The 20,020-nt window shown below is 57.7% G+C and overlaps 1 long non-coding RNA gene across 2 annotated transcripts in view; it reads right to left on the bottom strand.

Moving 5' to 3' along the window:
• The window catches only part of LOC116158303 (uncharacterized), a 43,376-nt gene extending 40,899 nt beyond the window's left edge, over positions 1-2,477 (bottom strand). Inside the window, exon 1 of one of the 2 annotated variants that reach the window (XR_004142626.2) lies at positions 2,264-2,477. This is a non-coding gene — a long non-coding RNA (uncharacterized LOC116158303). Of the gene's footprint in view, positions 1-2,080; positions 2,161-2,263 lie in introns of those variants that run through there. The other variant, XR_010384752.1, reaches the window with a different exon arrangement.
• Positions 2,478-20,020: the final 17,543 nt, after the last annotated feature.

Below are 20,020 nucleotides of genomic sequence, written 5' to 3'. Positions count from 1 at the left end.
TTTGTTCCTGCTTCAAACCAGCTGTTGCTCTTTCCTGTAATATCTTGCCAAAAGCAGCCAATAGTGGCCAAGACACACTAATCTGTTAATTCTTTTCAACCACTTCTCCCAGAACTATAGGCTCAGCGCCCACGTGCTCGGCCTCCCAAGTTATCCCCAGCAGCGGGTCTCCCAGAGGGCCGACCCCTTCGTCACACGGACGCCAGATTTCAAGACTCTGGTCCGAGTTCCCGCCGGGTCCGCCACTCCACAGCCGAGCCAGCGTCGCCCACCTGAGGTCTTACGGGGACGCTGCACTTCCAAAGTGTCGGGAAGGACAGCCGTAACAAAGAGCCCGAAGCCTCAAGGGCGCGTCACGACCGAGGCCTTTCCTCCCCTCTCTCACAGCTCAAGGCGGACTGGCCAAGGAGTGCAGCCTCGCGCGCTCACTTGGGGACCGCCCCGTGCAGGGGCACCTGTGTGGCCTGGAGGCCACCCCGGCGTTGTCCGGCCGGTGAGCGGAGACAGCCGTGTCGGGCAGGACGCCTTTTCTGGGCCAGACCTGGAAGCAGCGTGCATCCCTGCTGCCCACGGCCCCACGGCCGGAACCCAGTCCCCAGCTGCGAGCCGGCCTGCGCTCCGCCCAGAAGCCCGGATTCTGCCGGGACATAGGCACCCTCCAGGGATCCCACTTATGTGACACCTCCCCCCACCTCCAGGGCGTAATTGGCAAGTGCCTGCCCTGCAGTCTGCATAAGCCTCCTCCTGACCCTCTTCCCTGAGGGTGGCAGCGGCTCCCAGCCATTTCCCGCAGCTGCCACCATCTCCACGCGCCCAGCACGGCGCTTCCCAGAGCCTGGCCCCAGAGACGCGCTCGTCAGCGTCAGTCAAAGATATGAACACCGGCGGGGACCTGGGCTCCCTGAAGCAGGCGGTCCCACTGGTTAGCCTTCATGCCAGCCAGGAAGATGCCTGGGACACCCCCACCCAACACCTGGCAGGCTCCGGCCACGTCTTCACTCTGCCTGCGGTGTGACCAGCAGCTCCATGTGCGTGTAACTGGAACCCCTCATGTGCTGTCCCGGCTTCACTCCCGTGGGCTTTCCAGAAGCTACCACGTGGGACAGAGCAGAGCCAGAGCCATGCTGGCACGTGGGCAAACCTGGCAGTGCAGGGAGGGCCGGCCACTCCACGGCAGACTTGACCAGGAATGATGGGAGCCCCTCTTCATCCCTCAGGGCACAACCCCAGAGGATCTCAAATGCTCCTCAAGGGTCCCCAGCAGGATGGGTCCCCTGTACACAGAGGAGCAGTTGGCTCAGTTCACCCCTTTGGACTGCCTTTCCCTTCCCGTCCTCACTTACCCCAGTCTTCCACTCCTGGTCCTCAGGAGCTCACCCCAAAATAAATCACCAGGGCCTAAACCCTTGCCTCAGGCTCTGCTTTTGAAGGGAAACCCAGACTGAGAGACCAAGGGGCTTCTCCACACTGGGAGGCCCATCAGCCCCCAGAAAGCTGTCTGCACGGGAAGGACTCCCACTTGAGTCGCGTGCTGGAAGGATGGTCACTCCCCTGAGCTCCCCCAACCCACCAGCCCAGCCCACACCAGCCTATTTGGCTCCAAAAGTTGTCTGCATCCCAAAGTTCCCTGCTTTGGGGACTGCGGCAGGTGTCCGTCACACAGCAGGAGGACCAGACCCTCAGCCCGTCATGTCATTCAAAGCTCCCAAAAGCACGCTCTCACCCATTCACTCTTTGACTTCTTTGTTCCCTCCTCAGCATCACCACAGACTCTCACATAACAACTCCACTGCTGGGGGTGAGCTGTGCCCCCCCCCCCCGCAAATTCATATGTTGAAGTGCTAACCCCCAGGACCTCAGAATGTGGCTGTATTTGGAGATGGGGCTCTTGGAACAGGTAATTAAGTTAAAGTGGGGTTATCTGGGTGGGCCCTACTCCTATCTGCCTAGTGTACTAATTAAAAGAGATTAAGACACTGACAGCACAGAGGGAGGACCACGTGAGGACACGGGGAGAAGACGGCCATCTGCACGCCACAGAGAGAGGCCTCAGAGGGAATCAACCCCGCAGACATCTTACCTCAGGTATCCGAGACTGTGAGAAAAAGTCTGCTGTTGAAGCTGTGGTGTTTGTCACGCAGCCTGAGCTGACCAATACACCCACCTCCCCAGCTTTGCCCCACCCTCCGCTTGCCTCCTGAGCTCACCAGATCCTGCCTCCTCCCAGCGCTCACACACCCCGCTCTCTACCTGGTCCCCTTACCCGGTGTGGAGCAAGTGGATTTCCCTTTCTGCACCTGGGAACCAGCATAAACCCTCCTGACTCACTGGAGAACTGGAGGCAACGCATGCAAATCACCCAGTGGTTCTAATAAAGGCGGAGTGTTTTCAGAAACAAAGGACTCTATCTCAACAGCTCTGCTCAGAGAACCTTCCGGCTGGCTCTGAGCGGGACCCTGCCTTCTCGGGGCTCCCCTTCCCCACTGTACCCAGCCCCGAGAAGGGAACAGCCTGCAGGGACCTGGGCTCCATGATGGGGCCCCTGAGCCCCTTCTCTGGCTCAGCCTCAGCCTCTCCATCCATATACAGCACAATTTTGACCCCTTTTATCCAGTCAAGCCAGGCTCGGGAGACAACACACTCACTGTGTCAGCTGGCCCCAGTTTGGGGAGAACACCCTCCCAATCACTGAATATGCAAATGGAATGCAAATGACCAGCTTCTAAGCAGAAAGTGTTCTCTTTGGCATCCTTTCCGGCCTGCTTTAGTGAGTGGATAAAAGTACCCATGAGTGGCACAGCAACGGTCGGCATGGAAACAGGGCTTCTAGGGTCCTCCAGGAGCCGTCACATCACCCCGGAATCCACTATGTAAAACATCTCCTCCCTGCAATCTCATCCACACTTGAGGTCGGCGCTCCAGCTGGAGAGAGGGCTCTCCTGGCCACTGGAGATAAGCAGGGATTCAGGAGATTTGCCCCCAAATAGACTTCTGCTCCCCCAAAACACACTCTCAAGTCACACAGCCCTGAGTTTGAATCTCATTCCCAAATGCCCACTTGTGAGACTTTGGGCAGGTGGCTGGTCTGTGAAATGGCTGCGTCAGGGGGCGCTGGTGTGAGGACCACGGAGCCGGAGGGGGGTCCGCCCCGCCCCCAGCGCAGGACGGGCTGCCAAGGCCAAGGGCCTGGCCCAAGATGTGTGCTCTGTGGGCCCAGAGCCAGGTCCAGTCCGACACAGAGTAACCACTCAACACACCTTCTGCCCTCCTTCCCAAATCCTCCATCCATACATCTCATGGGCTATTCTTATTCATATTCCAGGTGAAATAAAACAAGTTAAAGCAGAGCATGAAATCTGAGGAGGATTCCACCTTAAGGGGAAAAAATCCACCTTTGCAAGAACAAATAGCTGGAGCTGGTGTATGACTCGGGTGAAACTGTCACCCCCCAAGACAAGTCCAAACTCTTCAGCGTTATGAAAACCCTGCGGATTGCTGTGCTGCCGAAAATTTATGGCCCCCAAATCATTCCTAAAAGACAGTGCACATTCCCGACTGCGGGTTTCCTCTGGTTCAACCAGCTCCCCTCTCCATGCGGCCACGTTCGTTCGGGGCGCAGGTCACACATCCTGCCTGAAGTGTCTGCTCGCTGGGGCCCCCGCAAGGCCCCTGCACATGGTAAACACTCGACAAACGTCTTCTCTGTGTGTCTGCCCAGTGGCAGCACCAAAGGACAGGGTGGGGGTCCCCTTCTCCTGATCCCACCAGTGGGATCGCAGTTCCAGCCACAGGCTCCCGGGGCGGGGGTGGAGGCACCTGCCCCCTCCCCCTCCTCAACAAAAAATGCTTTCACCCTCGAACAGGAAAACCAGATCACACTACCCTGAAAGGGGACTTCTAAACTTTTAGAAACTTCGACCCTGAGTTGTCCAGATGAGGGAGCCCAGGCTCAGGACATGCAAGGAACCCTGCCAGGGCCACATGGGCGGGGCTGGGTCCGCTCCCAATCCCTGGGACCCAGAGCCGGGCCCATCTCACTCTAGCAGGTCTTCAGGAAGCATCTGATGTCCAGGGTGGCCGGTGGGGAATTGAGGCCAAGGACCCAGCCCCATGTGGCAGCGGCAGGGCCCTCTCCACGGGCCCTGGGGGAGCCCCTCTGAGAACAGTATCTGTAGCCACCCAGCAGGAAGGGCGTTAGGGTAAGTGAATCCTTTCACATCACAACTGGCCTCAGAGGGAGACAGGTGTCCCTCGCTCAAGAACCCCCATGGACCCCGGTGCCACGGTTTGGTCTGGGCACCTCAGGCTGCTTCCTCGGCCCCCTGCCAGCCCCCAGCCACCCCTGCAGCCCCTCCCAGACTAGCTGCAGTCTGTCCAGGTACCCCTCTCATTCCCCCCTCCCTGCTCCCTCCCCCTCATCTTCAGACCCTCCTGTCCCGACCCCCCTCAACAACCTGGTCCCTCAGGAGGCCCTCCCTCAGTCGGGCCCAAACTTCCCTGGGCTCACTGAGCACCAGGCACTTCCCACACCAGCCCCCCACCTTCCCACAACCACCCTGATGTGAGGCCTCCAGGGAGGAGCAGCCCACAGAAACGGGGGCCAGAGGGGTTAAGTAACTTTCCCAAGGTCACACAGCTGGAAAGGGCCAGATGCAGGACTCACACCAGGCCCCTCTGGCTCCCCAGCCAAGCTGCCCCCCCAGGCCCACTGCCTCCCTCTGACATTTCCTGCATTTCAGCTCATCTCCTGTGTGCACTTTGAGGGGGAGCCCCAGGCTCTCCTCCTGTCCCCACCAAGCTCAGCTGAAGTCAGCCCCAACGCCCCCAAAGCAGACGAAATGCCGAGAAGGCCTGTGCTGAGCTCTCTCCAGGTGCCACATGCTTTAGTCCATTCTGAGGATCAGAGAGGCTGAGTGATCTGCCCAAGGTCACACAGCAGATGAGAAATGGGGCAGGCATTCCAAAGCAGGTCAGTTCGGGCAAGTGAGGGGTCTCAGACTCAGGTGCCTCCGGGGCCAGCAGAGCACAACGATGAGGGAGCTGTCTCGACGGGGGCGCCAGGGCTGGGGAACGTGTCCTCCTCTAATGGGGAATAGGCCCAGCTCTGGCCGGAGGTCAGCAGGTAGGGACACCAATGTGACCAAAGTTTCTGATTCTTTAAGAGAAGGTGGAAACCAAGGTTTTCATGGGAAACCTCTCATTGTGAACGCTGACCCACACCTGCTCTGAATGGTTTACTCAAAACAGGGCACAACCAAGAAAACGCACCTGCCGGTCTGACGCCAGCACTGAGGCCCCTGCTGCGGGGTCTGGGATTCTCTGGAGGGAGCTGAGGGGCAGTTTGGAAACAGCAGCCGGTGGCTACACAGTCGCTGGGCAGAGCCAGGGCCCGCCAGACCTTCTGCAAGGGGGACGGAAAACTCAACAAGCAGACGCTGCCCGGCTCTGAGCCCAGGAGCACAAGCCACGGGGCAGCTGAGGGAGAGAGCAGGGACTGGGGCCAGAGGCCTCTCTGTGTGGCCGGGAGGCAGACCTGACTGGGCCTTGATTTAGCCACCTGCAAAATGGGGAAAGAAGAAAATAAAAATGCCTTCTCTCGCTTCTGTCTCTGTAAAGATGACAAAGGCGCAATGGGTTAAAAACATAAGGAGCGACAGGTCCCTTCCCGGTCCTGAGCAGAGCTGGCCGCCTGAGAAGCTGGGCTAGGCCGGCAGACCCAGGACTGGGAGCCTCCTGGCCGACAGGGGACAGGCCCCCTGGGCTCAGCAGGCTGTCACCACTGCCCCGGCTTCCCTCACTGCTCACTTTGAAGTTCAAAGAATGGGCCTCACCCCTCCGAACCTGGCAGTAAATCAGGCAGGAGAAAGGAAACTGTCCACCCCAGCTGAGTTACGGCAGCCACAGTGAGACAGCCCCCACCCTCTGGGCCGGCCGGCCCCACCCTTACCTGCCCTGCCAGCCCCCTCCTGCCCCTTTCCTGCCCGGGTCGGCCCCTTCATCACCCCAGAAGCCTGTCACCCAGCCGGATCCTCCTTCCCCTCTGCCTCCCAGGGTCTTGGGCTGGGGACCCTTTACCCCGTCTCCATCAAGGAGTAGTTTAGCCCATGCTTGCACACCTCTTGTGATGGGGAGCTCACTCCCACTCAGCCAGCTTTGATGCAGACCAAGCTCTCCCTTCCACGAGTTCACGGTTGGCTTCCCAGTGGCTTACCCATCTTTGCTCCTGTGGGCTGGCCCCATGCTCTGGGTCAGAAGCCTCCTCCTCCCTGACCCCAAGACAGCCCTGCAGAGACAGGAGACCACATGGCCCCCCTGGGTGGCTCTCACTGTCTCAGAGCTACTGAGGGTGGTCACAGGGGACCCACGGGCTTGCAGGGGTGAACTCGGGGACGAGGGTGCACATGGTGATTTGCAGGGCGGTGGATTCGTGGGCAGATGAGTGGGTCAGGGATGGGAGGTGTGGGGGTGGGACCTCAGGGTGGCTGTGGGGACGTGAGAACACGGGCCTGAGGGAGCAGGCACAGCAGTGCGTGTGCATGCGTGTGAGTGTGGGTCAGCGGGGTGCGTGCGTGCAGGCCGGGCAGCAGGGCAGGAGGGTGAGGACGGGGTGTATCAGGGGAGAAGGCACAGGTGTGGAGGCTGTGAGCCTCTGGAGTACGTGTGAGAATGTGAGTGCGAGGGCATGTGTGAGTGTGTGAGAGAGAGGGTGGGGGCGTCTGAGGGAGCACGGGGCTGCGGCCTCCAGCCCCCGGGCCGGCCGGGCCTGGCGACACCACTGGGCAGGAACAGCCCTTGAGCTCATCTCCTGGACGCAGCCGGGAAGGTGCTGAGGATGAAGTCCGGGCTGCGGGAGGAACGGCCTCCGCAGCAAAAGTCCTCAGCCCAGGGACCAGCAGCACCTGGAGGGTGGGGCGGAGGGGGGGCCTGGCCCTGGCAGCCCCGGGATCCCAGGGCTCCTGGGCCGGGGTGACAGCACAGGGCGGGCAGTCATGGCTCACGTCAGCCCAGCCGCACGGCCCTGGACAGCCCCAGAAAGGAGGTGTCCACACCCCCTCCAAGGGACAGTGAGGGTCCGTGGCCTTGCTGCTCTGGTCCGGGCGGTGGGCACTCCCCTCCCGCCAGCCAGCCACGGGGGCAGCGGGGTGAGGCCCAGCTTCCTCTGGGATCCTCACCTGCTCAGCTCTGAGGCAGCTGAGACCCTGGCCAGCGCCCGGAAGCCATCCTTACCTGCCTACCTTCTCTGGTCTCACATCCAACCACCACCAAGCCCTCCTGGGTGATCTCTGGGATCCGTCCCCAGCTCTCAGTTGCTGTGGCAACCACTGGAGTTCAAGCCACCATCGCCTCCCAGCCGGACCACACAGCAGCCCGCTTCTTGGCCTCCTGCCCCGTCCTTCCCCACTGACACACACCCCCACAGACACAGGCACGCCCCTGCCCACGAGGCCCTTGAAGGGACACAAACATACACCTGCTCCATGCTGGCCTGCTCAAGTGAGGTTCTGTGTCCCTCCCCACCAAGCCCCAGGCCAGGGTAGGGGTTAGGGGCCGAGGACTATGCCGAGGCCAGCCCCTGCAGCCTAGGAGGGGCCAGCATCCCAGGACCACCCGAGGGGCCGTGCAGGCTGGAGGCCTCACCTGCCCCGCCCTCCCCCTGTCCCACGGGGGTGAGGTGGGCTCTGTCTCAGTGCACTGGTTCTCGGGAGTGATGGCACGCCCTGGTGGGGATGAGACGAAGCCTCAGGCCACGGGGGTCGGGAGCTCAGAAGAGCGCTCTGGGCAGCAGGCAGGGTGTGGGGGAGTCTAGAGACCGCTCTTTGATGTGGCCACCCAAATCTGGGGGCCCCGTCACTGTGCCCGTTCCCATCAGGGGGAAAGCCTTTGTCTAGTAAGAGGCTGAGAGTCACCTGTCACCTCTAGACATAAAGTAGCTGAGTGCAGTGCCAGACACAGCAGGTAGTCAGCAAGGAGAAAGTCACTGAAAACAGAGACACAGAATGTCCGAGCTCAGAGGTCAGTGGGGTCACTGAGGCCATGAGTGCAAGACTCAGAGGCCCACGGGGGCCCAGCAGCGGCCACAGATGAGGGAAATGGGCCTTGGGAGCTGTTGGGGGGGGTGCTGGGGAACCCGTGCCCCGGATGCAGGGGCCCCGTCCTGGCACCAGCTGACCTACAGCCCTGCAGAAGGATGGAGCCAAGGTGCTGGATCTTCCTGATTTCAAGAGAGGCCAGAAATCCACAGCAGTGTGTGACAGTCCCGGTTTGTAAGATCTGCTCCTGGGCTGACTTCAGGAGCAAGGCCCCACACACCGGGGACTCAGAAAACGCCGCGGCCCGGCGACGCCCAGTGCCACGGCAGAGGCCAAGGCAGCCCTCCACCCGCCGCCCAGCCCAGGGCCCGCAAGCGGGGTGCCGCCAGGTTGCTGAAGTCGTGGGTGCCGGTGGTACCAAGCCCAGAGCCCCCTTACCGGGCGGCGCCCATCCTCACACACATCCCCTAGGTGGTGAGTGTCAGAAGACACCAAGGCAAGGGACCGTCAGTGTCGACCTGGAGAAAGGTCGAGGGACCGTCATCATCAGCATCTCCCCTAAGCAATTTCACAGCCAACCAATCAGCAAAATGAATCAGGCATCCTCCAGGCTGGGAGGCCGCAGGGAACACACCCGGCCCAGGGAGATTCAGCCCTGCAACCCTCCTTCCCATCCTCCTCCCTCCCCACTTCCCTCCTTCAATCTGTCCTTTCTTTCCGGATCATCTCTCAGCCCCTCCATCCTCCCAGATCCTGGTTACAGTAGATCTGACACACGCAGAACAAATGAAAGTTCCTGGGACCCTAAGAGAGAAAGAGAGGACAAAGAGCCCTAGAAAAGTCCCGAAGAGGGAAGTACTGAGTCAGACGGCAAGAGAAGGCTTTGGGAAGGAGACCTCAGACTGCGCCCTGAGGGAGGAGGGGGCCACAGGTGCAGGGGATCTGGGCTGGGGAAGGGCAGGGCTGTGACTGGGGCTGGCAGCCTCCAGGCTCCCTTTTAATGTCCCCAGTGTCTTTCAGTGCCTCCCCTTCCCCATTCTGGGGGCTCTCTTGGCAGAAGGGGGTACCCACCTCTCAGCACCAGCTTCTGCCTCTCCTGCCCAGGGCAGCCCCCCCCCCCCCATAAGCATCTTCAGGAGAATTTGTGGTTAGACAGAATGGATTTCAGATGTTGCCTCAGGGAAGGATGCTTTTGGTGGCAAGTAACAGGAAGCCTGATTTTAACTAGTCTAATCTGTAAGGAGGATCTCCTAGATCATGTAACAGAAAATTCCAAAAACAGATGACTTCAGGCATGGTTTGATCAACGCTCCAGCTTTGTTTCTCTGTGACTCTCTCTTCTTCACAGTCCTTTGGGTGTTGGCTTTGCCCTCAGGGTGACTTGTCCCCATGCACTGGTTGGCTCAGGCACTCACTGGTCCATCACTATGATACAGCGATGGGATAGTGCCTACTGGCTTGGAGTGTCTGTGGTAGGCCTAGGGAGGAGACAGGGACCTCTGACACCTAGTGACCACTGCTCAGTGAGGAGGGGGTGTGGCTGCTGAGGCCACAGTGAGGACCCCAGCAAGCGCCCAACCCTGTAACACATGCTGAGTAAGGCGCTACCTCCTCCATCACAGCATCCCCCTGCCTGGGCCTCAGTTTCCCTTGCAATGGTACAAGGGGCTGCCTGGATGGCGTCTCTAGACCTCCGCCCACCCCAGCTCCCAGAGCTCAGGTCCTGATGAACCAGTCTGCGTCTCCAGTGGAAGGCTGGAGCCCATGCCTGCCACTCGTGGGACAGACTGGACTCCACAGGCAAGTGCTTCTGAAAAGAAAAAAATGTAGGGCCTTTTTTTGCATTCTCCCTGGGGAGATTTCCAGAGCTGATTGGGGTGGGTGAATGATTTCCTCGCCCTGCCAAGCTCTTTAAAAGACTATAATTGCATTTCTAGTGACCAATTTTCAGCTGAAGTCCCCAGCGAGAGCCAGGATATAGCGAACTCCAGCTCACACATTCCGAGGCCATCTGTCTGCTGCCCGTCCACCTCCCGTCTGCAGTGGCCCTGAAGTGCCCATCCTGGCTCGAGCACTGCATCATCCCATAGAGTAGTCGATAGCCACATGTAGCTGTTTCAACTAAAAATTCGGTCCTCTGTCACACTGGTCATATTTCAAGCTCTCAGCAGCCATGTGGCTACTGGCTACCATACTGGACACGTAACATCTCCGTCACTGCAGAAAGTTCCACTGGCCAGCCTATCTCCAGTAGAAATTCAGTGGGAGATCTCAGTCCAGCCCCTCCTCCCCTCTGACCCTCAGTGTCTACCTGTCCTTTCCAACTGAGCCTCAGTTTTCTCTTCTGTAAAATGGGGATGATAGGGCTAGCCTTAGAGGAATAAGTACATGAGATAAGGGCTAGGAAATGCTGAATCCAGGGCCAGCAGTCACTGGAAAATGCTCCAGCATTTAGGCTCTCCCCAGTTCCAGGAGCAGGGGGAGGGACTGTTTGAGCAGACATCACATGGCAGATTTGGCCTGATGTCCACACAAGAGTCAATCCTCCTGTTTATTAACAAGACCCTCACTTTTCACTGGGGCTAAAATGCATCGCCCCAGAGAGCTAAGGATGATGGCTCCCTCCTAATCATGACATTCTCATCACCATTTGCCTGCAATTGGTCAAGAGATGACCACATGACATCAGGAGAAGTCGGCTGGGGGCTTCTGGGAAAATGTTGCCTCCCTGATGATAGACAAGCACATGAAGAGAAAGTCCCTTTGTGCCCTGCTCTCTCACTTCTCGCTTCAACTCTATCATGCCTGGTGCTTTGGCAGCCATTTTGGGACCATGAGGCACAACACTGAAGGGAAATGGAACATTCAGAGGGTGGATGGGGAAAACTGGGTCCCTGGTGTCTGTGTTGAGCCCCTGAATACACATGGCCTCCCTCACCTCCAGACTCTCTGTATGGTGATAATAAATGTCCTTGATGGATCGCCTTCTTGCAGCCAGAATCACCCTGAGTGATTCTCATTCAAGAGTGAGTCAGAGTGTTCCAGGCCAGCAAGACGCACAAGTACATCCTGAGCAGAGAGAACAGGGTGTGCGAGGGTGCAGAGGTGTGGGAGGGGTGCTGCCTCCTGGGGGAGGGGTCTGCACACAGGGCCACGTGCGGGAGTTTGCCCTCCGCCTGCACGAAGGTCAAAGGTTGGGGGGGGGGCTCTGGAGTGTCTCAGGGCATGGCTGGCTGTGAGTTACAGGGTGAACTCTGCCAGGGTGGCTAGGACTATTCCCACGACCACTCCTAGCTGCAAGGGAGGCTGAGAAACGTAGCCCTTCACCTGGGGGCAGTGCAACTCTGAACAAATCCGAGTCCTACTATTAAGAAAAGAGGAGTATAGATATTGGTTAGGTAGACGGCGAAACCCACCATGGTCATCTATATTTTTCTCTTTCATCCTTTATAGAATTAAAAAGTACACAAATGGAATGGGGCATGAAGGCCCTGCGGGTTCAGGGTAGCTACATTCTCTGTGTCTGTTCCCTTTGCAGCTTTGTCTCTGGCTCCTTGAAAAGGGACCGAGGGCCACTGGCATGGAGGTGTCATTATCCCCCTTTACAGGAGAGGAAACAAAACTCAAAGAACATCAAACCACTGAGTCACTGGGCCTAAGGCCATTATACCACAGAGGAGGAGACGTGGCCCAGAGACACTGGTGACTTGCCCAACACCACACAGCAAATCCACGGCTAAGCCTAGAGTCCAGATCTTGGAAGACACATTTCAGGTTGAACCTCATCTGGACAGGTCTCAGCCCTGAAGGCTGTCTGAGGCAGGGGTTCTCATTCTTCAAGAGACTGAAGTTTCGTATCCACATCAGCCTTAGATGTGGGTTCCAGTGAGGTGGGAGGTTACAGTCACCTCTGAGTCTTGCAGATGCTGTAAGGTCAGGGGAACGGCAAAAACAATTAATAATAACTTCCGATCAAATTCAGGGTGAAACTGGTAAACAATGAACTTGAGAGTTGGAAAAAAAATGTCCATTTCCTTAGGTCAAAAACATTTCAGCAGGATGGGTTTCCAGTAGACCATGAAGACCTGAACATGCCCAAAATATGTAATCCCTTAATAAGTGGCCGAGAAACCCCGTGCTGGCGCCCTAACAAGCTGCCACCCGAATCACAATACAGTTTCAGCCCCCAGAGAGGAATTAAAGTCCCCGTTATTAAAACGCGTTATTTATGGCTTACAGAAAGTCTTCCAGACCCCTGGCAGCTCAGGAATGAGCTCAGAAATTAACTCTTTGATATTATTATCAGGGTCAATTCATCTCTCTGAATTCTTTACCCTATGTTCTTTTATTGTGTTTTTATTTTTTTCTGAAAGGCACGTACAGGAGACGAATTTCATTCCAGGCACACAGGAGTGACGAAGCTGGCTGGGGAATTGCATTAATTCCCTCACTGATCAACCTCTGATTCATCCGTCCTTTCTACAAAGACAGAAATGACTTCGGGTTTCATTGAAGGTGGCCGTGAGGACAGGAGAACCCGGCAGGAGGATGGAAGAACCCAGGAGGCGGCCGGGATGCAAAGCACGAGGCTGGAGAGCTCCTAAAGGACCACCTCATCCCACAGAGGCTCAGAGAGGGCATGGGCCTGGCTGTGGCCACACAGCAAGCCTGTGTCCCAAGGCCATGGGAGGTGGCAGGAAACCAGAGAGCCCTGGGGCCAGTGCCATCCTCCTGAAGGCCCTTGGCAAAGCTCCGATTCTGCCTGGAGCCTGTTTTTCCATCTGTAAAATGGCTGCAGACAAGAGCCCAGTGTATTTCAAACATTTTCAGTGGTTGAATTTCCATTTGTTTTTCAAACAGAACCATTCAAGGGATCCCCAAAACATAAAAAACAAAGAAAGAAAAATGCAGCCATCTTGCTCCTGGTCCATCCAGCACATGCCCAGGGACCACAGGAGCTCTGTGCTCCACAGAAGCTTGCTTGAACTCAGGCAGGAGCACAGAGGCAGGAGGGGAGCACGGAGGCAGGAGGGGAGCACGGAGCCACAGCCAGCATGGAATTCAGGTTCTCTGCTTGTGGGGAGCTACTCCTCTGCCCCTGCACTGAACTCCCGCTGTGCTAGCCCTCAGCAATAGCAGGGGACCCCTCCCCGAGCTCCAGCCGGACCACTGCCCCAGGGCCCCCACTGCAGAGATGGGCTCCTGCCAGGAGGCCAAAGAACCCACCTACCTTGCCTGATTCTGGGGGCTCCCAGCCCCCCACCAGCTCACCCTCCCAGAGGCCATTCTAAGCAGGGCTAAGTGTGGGAAGCTGTGGGTGGCAGAACCCTGGCCAGAGGCAGGCAGGGCCTTGGGTTAGGTCTTATGCCGGCTACCAGCTCACTGGGTGACCTTGGGCAGGTCTCCCTCTCCAGGGCTCCTTTTCTCGTGTCTCTTCAGGCACCACGCCAGAGGGCAGAGTGGCCAGGATTATTTTAGGCGCAAAGGGCAGCCGACTCAGATGGGTTTGAAAAATGGAGATGTAGGAACCTTTGTGCACAGGGGGAAAGTAAGCAGGTGAGGGCACGATGCCAAACAGTAAGCAGGTTTCTCGGAAAATTAAAAACAGAACTACTATGTGATCCCACAACCCCACTTTCAGGTATTTGTCCAAAGGACAAGAAAGCGGGGTCTCAAAGAGATGTCTTCACTCCACGTTCATCACAGCATTATTCACAACAGCCAAGACATGGAAGCGACCTGAGCGTCCATCGGTGGACGAGTGGATGGAGAAGATGTGGTACATAAGCAAGGGAACATTATTCAGCCGTGAGAAAGGAGGAGATCCTGCCATTTGCGACAGCACAGATGGACCCTGAAGGCATTACTTAAGGGAAATCAGCCAGGCAGAGAAAGACAAACACCACACGGTTCACTCGTCCACGGAATCTAAGAAAAAAGCCAAACTCACAGAAACTGGAGCAGAGAAGAGCTGCCAGGGGCAGGGGAGGGAACGGGAGAGGCTGGGGAGAGGGCCCCGCCTCGGGCTGCAACGCAGCACGTGGTGCCGCCGCCGCGCTGTGCAGCTGCCATCGGCCAAGACGGCGGAGCGTAAACGTCCCCACCACACACACACCAGAGGCGCATGCGCACGGCGGCCACGTGTTGATGAAGAGACGGGAGGCACAGCGCACGCCTGTAGCGAAGCATCACGATGTGCGTGGTTTCACTGGCCAGTTACACCTCGGTAAAGCTGGGGGGACGAAATGAAAAATAAAAAACGGGAAATACTGGCACACATACATGAAAATCTCAGTGATGGAGTCGGGCTCAGGCAAGGCGGGGCAGCTTCCGGAAGACGGCCTCAGGACTGGCTTTCCTTCTTTCAGGACATTTTGATCTGTGTGGCTCGTCCTCAGGCAGGGTCTCCCCCACGGTGGCAAGATGCCGACCAGCAGCCCCATGTCCCTAGGAGGCACGGCCCTGGGGGTGCCGAGCAGAGCCTCAGCGCTGGCCCTGACTGCCTGCCACGGGAGCACCCTGATCCCCGTCCGGCGCCGTCAGGACACGCTCCTCTCTGACTGGCCAGGCTTGAGTCACAGGCTGTAGTCTGAAGCCCGGAGTGATGGTCCACTCCCCCATCAACCCACGTTATCCCTCAAGATACTAAATCTTCCCCGAGAAGGCAAAGTGGATGCTGGGGAGAGCGAGCCCACAGAGGACCACCAGAGAGAAGTGGGGTCTCCAGCTTGCTCAGGCACAACACCCTGACCTCAGACTACGGCTCACGTCAGCCCCCAGCACCTGGTGCACAGGACAGCTCAGGCTGCTTTGGCGGAGGGAGTCAGGTGACCCAGGACCCGTTCACACACTGCCCTTCCTTCCTCTGTGGACCCCAGCTGGGATGTTCAAGGACCCATCCAGCTGCCTAGAAGAGACGCTTCAATGGCTTCTGAGGGCTGGAACTCACGGTCTGTACCACCAACAACAGCGTACGGACAGGGGCAGCTCACCAACCTGCCCCTTCCTGCTGACAGACCCCCACTTCGTCTTGCTCTACCTCCCATCTGACAGCCAAACCCCTCTCAGCATACCATCTCCCCATCCTCTTCCTGCCCCAGTCAGAGCACCCACCCTCCTGACACTCGCTCCCGAGGTGCCACTGTCTGTTTAGTCTTCACTCCAGACCGTGGGCTTTGCAAGGGCAGCGAGGGAGCCTGTTTTCACTGCTGTGCCCCCAGCTTAATGCAAGGTCAGTAAATATTGGATGGATGGACGGACGGATAAATGGATGGATAAATGGGTGAATGAATAAATGGATGGATGGATGATGGATGGATGGGTAATGGGTGGACAGACACATGGTCAGATAGACAGAAGAATGAATGGATGGACGGGTGGATGGATAGATGGATGATGGATGGATGGATGATGGATGAATGAGTGAGTGGTGGGTGAACAGACGGTTGGCCAGATAGACAGAAGGACAGACAGATGAATGGATGGATGGATGAACAGATGTATGAGTGGAAAACACATCTCTGAAGATAACCTGTCTCTTTCCCAGAAACCGGGACTGGGAAAAAGCATTTCTCAGAGCTGCCATCCTCCCTCAGCGTCACACATACACACAGGGCCCTGGCCCTGCCCTCTGACCCACAGACTTGCCTGTACCCCAGTATCTACCCGCTTCATTTCAGGAAAGCTCTGCAGATACTGGGCAGACAGTGACCAGGACCCCTGGGGCTGCCTCCCTAAATGGCCCAGCTCCTCCGACTGCTCCCCATGAAGCCAAGTCCCTCCTGCCTGGCAGCCCCTCGGGACACACTGCAGCCAAGGATCTCAGCTGCAGCACCCAAGGGGTTCTGAGGAGTACAAGGGTGAAGGCAGCAATCACCTTCCTCCTTCCAGGCTGTATGCCTTAAGTAACATGGCGTGGGGCGTCTGCTTTTCTGTACCACACAGGAACCAGCTCCTGACCACCAAGGACAGTGCTAAGCCACATCCTCTGGTCTGGACACATGCCACTTGCTTTGGGGACCCACATGTGCTGGCACTGACATTTATTTCTAGTTAAATTCACTTCACATCATTCTTGCCAGAATGGTCTTGACAAGACCATTCTGATTCCTGAGTCCGTCTGTGGCCTGTCCATGGCTCTGGGCCATGTCCACCCTGGGCAACAATCACCATGTCCTCCAGACAGCCACGGGTAGGACACAGTGGCATTCTCCCTGGAGAGGCCATGCCAAGAGGGAGAGGGAGAGGGAGAGGGGAGGGCAGGGCAGGGTCCTTGCGGTCAGTGCCTGACTCAGACCCTGACCCTCGATTCCCACCAAGTGTTTTCTTTCCCTCCTCTGATGGTCCCTCACCCCGCACTTGGGGCTGCCAGAAGCTTACAGAGACTCAACACTAATTTCCCCTCAAGAACTACTCACAAACGTGGGACAAAAATGCTTTACAGACGGGGAAGCTGAAGCCTGGGGAGAAGGTGCTCCGTGCCCGAGGTCTCCCAGGGCGTCCGAGGCAGACTGGCAGGCTCCACCGCCCCCAGACCAGGGGCTGGTCTCCGGGCAGAATCCCTGCTCCATCCTCCATGACCCTGGCCAATGGCCTCTCTGGGCTCAGTCTGCCCAGCTGTAAAGCGGGGATATCATAGGACTTACCCGTACCACCCGGGGGTTACAGGACTAAATGAGACTCCACCTCAGGTGCAAAGAACAGTGCCCCGGCACAGAAGTGGCCAAGGACTCTGCACGTTTAAACTACTGTGCACCGGACATGGCGCCGGACACCTGGCACGGATTGTCACCCTTCTTCCTGATCACGCACGTGCCAGTTAGAAAGCATTACTCGCACCTTACGGCTGAGGACACGGAGACTCGGAGTGGAGGCCAAGTCTGCTGCACTCGCCGCCCCTCCAACTGCTGGCCATGTGTTCTGTTGAACAAGAGGCCAGAGTGTCCACTCTTGGGTCACTGCCACTCTGCTTCCCAGCTCATGGTCCTCATTCTCATTTCCAGGCTCTCGGGAGAGTGTGGGGAAGGACACAGGGGAGATCCTGCTTTGTCTTGAAGAGACCAGGGTGACCCTCAGCCAGTCCACGGCTACCTTCCCTTGGAGCCCCCATACCGCTGGGATTGCCGGACCTTATGCAAGTAAACAAGCACATAAAAAAGATAAATTCTCCACGTGAAAATCCTATGATGGGGACAAACAGGATAACAAAGAGAGGGGGAAGGTATTTATTAGCTGAGATGGCCCAGGAAGACCTCTCAGGAAACACAGTTTGAGTTATTGAGGAAAAGATGGGTCATGGCTATCTGAGGAGCTTCTGGAAAGAGGAAACAGCAGGTGCAAAGGCCCTGAGGCAGGGGTGTGTTTGGCATGTTGAGGAACAGCGAGGGGGCCAGGCTGCCTAGAATGGACTAGAAGAGAAATGAAGACTGCCTCAGGGTGGTGTCAGTTCTTCCAGAGCAGAGGAGATGGTGTTTGAAGGATGAAACAAACCTAGCACGGATCCCTCTTGATCCCAGGACATTTTGCATAAAAACTAACACACCAGCTGCTGGGAATATGAGAGTCATGCATTAAAAATGCAGATCCTTTGACCAGGCAATTTTAGCTGCAAGAGTGATCAGAGGCATTTAATCACAGTGGGAAGAACCTAGTAAACACTTCCTCTCAGTGGAGGATTTGGCTGCAAGTACCATTACACCGTGTCAAGGCCGTGCGCAATGATGCTGCCGAGAAATGGTTACCAACACGGGGAGACAAGTACTATATTCTGTCAAAGGAAAAACGGCGTGGTCCTTTTATTGAAATATAAATATGTACACGCAGGCCCAGCAGAGAAGACTGGAAGTGCTAACAGCCATCTCCAGGGGAGGAAACTGCAGGCAAGGCATCTTGCCTTCCTTTTACCTGGGGTTTTTCCCCTTGAAGTTACTTCAATTCCCGTGAGCTAAAATGGGCCTTTAAAGACATGCATGGCTTTGTGGTTCTATAGCCAAGACGGGGTCCAGGGCTGGCGGGTGCCGGGCTCTGGGAAATGCAACAGATGTGGCGTTGCCTCCATGGGTCAGTCTGCCGTCTGCAGCCCTGACTCGTGATGCGCTGATCCCCAGCTGAGTTCTCAGACAGGACACTCCTGGGGGGTCTGGAGGGAGACTACTTGGCCCTGGGCTAACATGAGGGGAGGGGAGGTGTGGGGGCAGGGCTGGGAAATCAGTGGTCAGCATCCACGGAGCGGTGCTCTCGGGTGCCCAGCCCTTTGTCAAAGCTGCCCCACACAGCCTTCCTTCCTGTCCCCAGCAACCTACTCTGGGGGATACTGTTGTCCCCAGAACCCAAAGTCAGGCTGTGAGGACTCCAGAGGACACGTGATTGGATGAGAGGGTCAACTTAGAGCCAGGTGTCCACCTGTCCACTCAACCTCTCTCAGCTCCTGCCACAGCCTTGTGATGGGAGACTAGGCACAGAGAGGTCAAGCAACTTACCAGAGGCCACACAGCCTGCAGGTGACAAAGCCTGGGGCTCCAACCCCCACTGCACACCCAGCTTCCACAATGGGGGATTCCAGAGGGAGCTGAGAAGACAGCCACCCGCTGTCCCTAAGGACTTAATGGGGAAACCGAGGCAGTTGCAGGTGGTTGCTGGGAGCTGCCTGTGGTCCCCTCTGCAGGCACCCCAGCCTCTCTGCCTGGCCCTCCAGAGACTGAGGGTCTCGGGTGGGAACTGATCCAAGTATCCACTGGAGGTGCTCTCAGAGCCACGGGGTCCCAGGAGGACGCCCAGAGAGGGGCAGTGACTGGCCCAAGGTCATACAGCACAACAGCCTGGCGCGGCCCGAGGGCCTCCCCCCGCAGGCTCCACAGGCGGGAGGAAGGGGGCTCATCAAGGAGAAGGAAGGAGAGCCGTGTCTTCCAGGCAGAGAGATTCCTCACGTCTGGCGATCACGTCACCGGCCGGGACGCCGGCCCCTGGAGACACCGTCCCCATCCTTCATGACCTCATCTCTTGGCTGGGCCCCAGTGCAGTGCCCGGGGCCTGGAATCAATACCTCTTGGCAGGGCCTGAGGCCTCTGTATCTTCCTGCCGCCACCCCCCCCGGGTGGCCCTGCCCCGCCGCACATTGGCACCCCCCCACCGCCTGCCTCCCGCTCCCAGGTGGGCAGTTAAGACAGAGCCGCCCCCGCTCTCCGCAGAGGGAAGTGAGCCCCAAGACCTTCAAGGGGCTCAGACTGGTCCCCCCGCCTGGGCTCTCTGTGGGTGACAAGAAGCAGCCTCTGTTCAAATCCAGATACTTCCCACGCTGCCTGATGGGGCGGAACATAACCTGGCAAACAGCAGGCACTCCATAAATGCTCCCTAAAGTCTGGAGCTTAATAAAGCATGTCCAGGGCCATTGCTGCTCTCCACAGCCATGTGCAAGGACTGCACTTCACAGATGGAGAAGTGGAGGCTCGGGGAGGATCGCCCTGGAACAGCTTTGGAATCCAGCACTTTCTGACTTCAAAATGCAGCTCGAGGTTGCATTTCAGTGTCCGGGCGGGAAGGCCCCTGAGAGCACCTGTCACCCAGCCTGCTCCCCGGTCACAGCGGGGAGAGCCAACCAAGGCCCAATGGGGTCAGGGGACTGCCAGAGGCCACAGAGCGAGTCAAAGACGAGGGCAGACTGGGGCTCGGATGCTCTGCTGTGGAGAGGGGGTGCCAGTGAGAGCACACCTTCCCACCTCGCATCCTGGGCATTTTGTTCAGGGCGCACCCCACATGACGCACCTCACTCACACCAGCCCAGACTCCCCCCTGGCCACGCCCGGCGGCGGGCAGGGCCGCGTACTGGCCTTGAGAGCGAGTGGCCGCTGCAGCAGGCAGATCACCCCCCACCCCGCCCCACCCCGAGACGTCCGCGGCGCATCCTGGAGCCTCTGACTGCGTTACCACCCACGGCAAGGGACACTTCCCAGATGTGGGGGAAATGAAGGGTGTTGACATGGGGACACTACTCA

Source organism: Camelus dromedarius, chromosome 17 (assembly GCF_036321535.1).
Source record: "Camelus dromedarius isolate mCamDro1 chromosome 17, mCamDro1.pat, whole genome shotgun sequence".
NCBI classification, from domain to species: domain Eukaryota; kingdom Metazoa; phylum Chordata; class Mammalia; order Artiodactyla; family Camelidae; genus Camelus; species Camelus dromedarius.
This window is presented reverse-complemented; position numbering and strand designations above follow the sequence as displayed.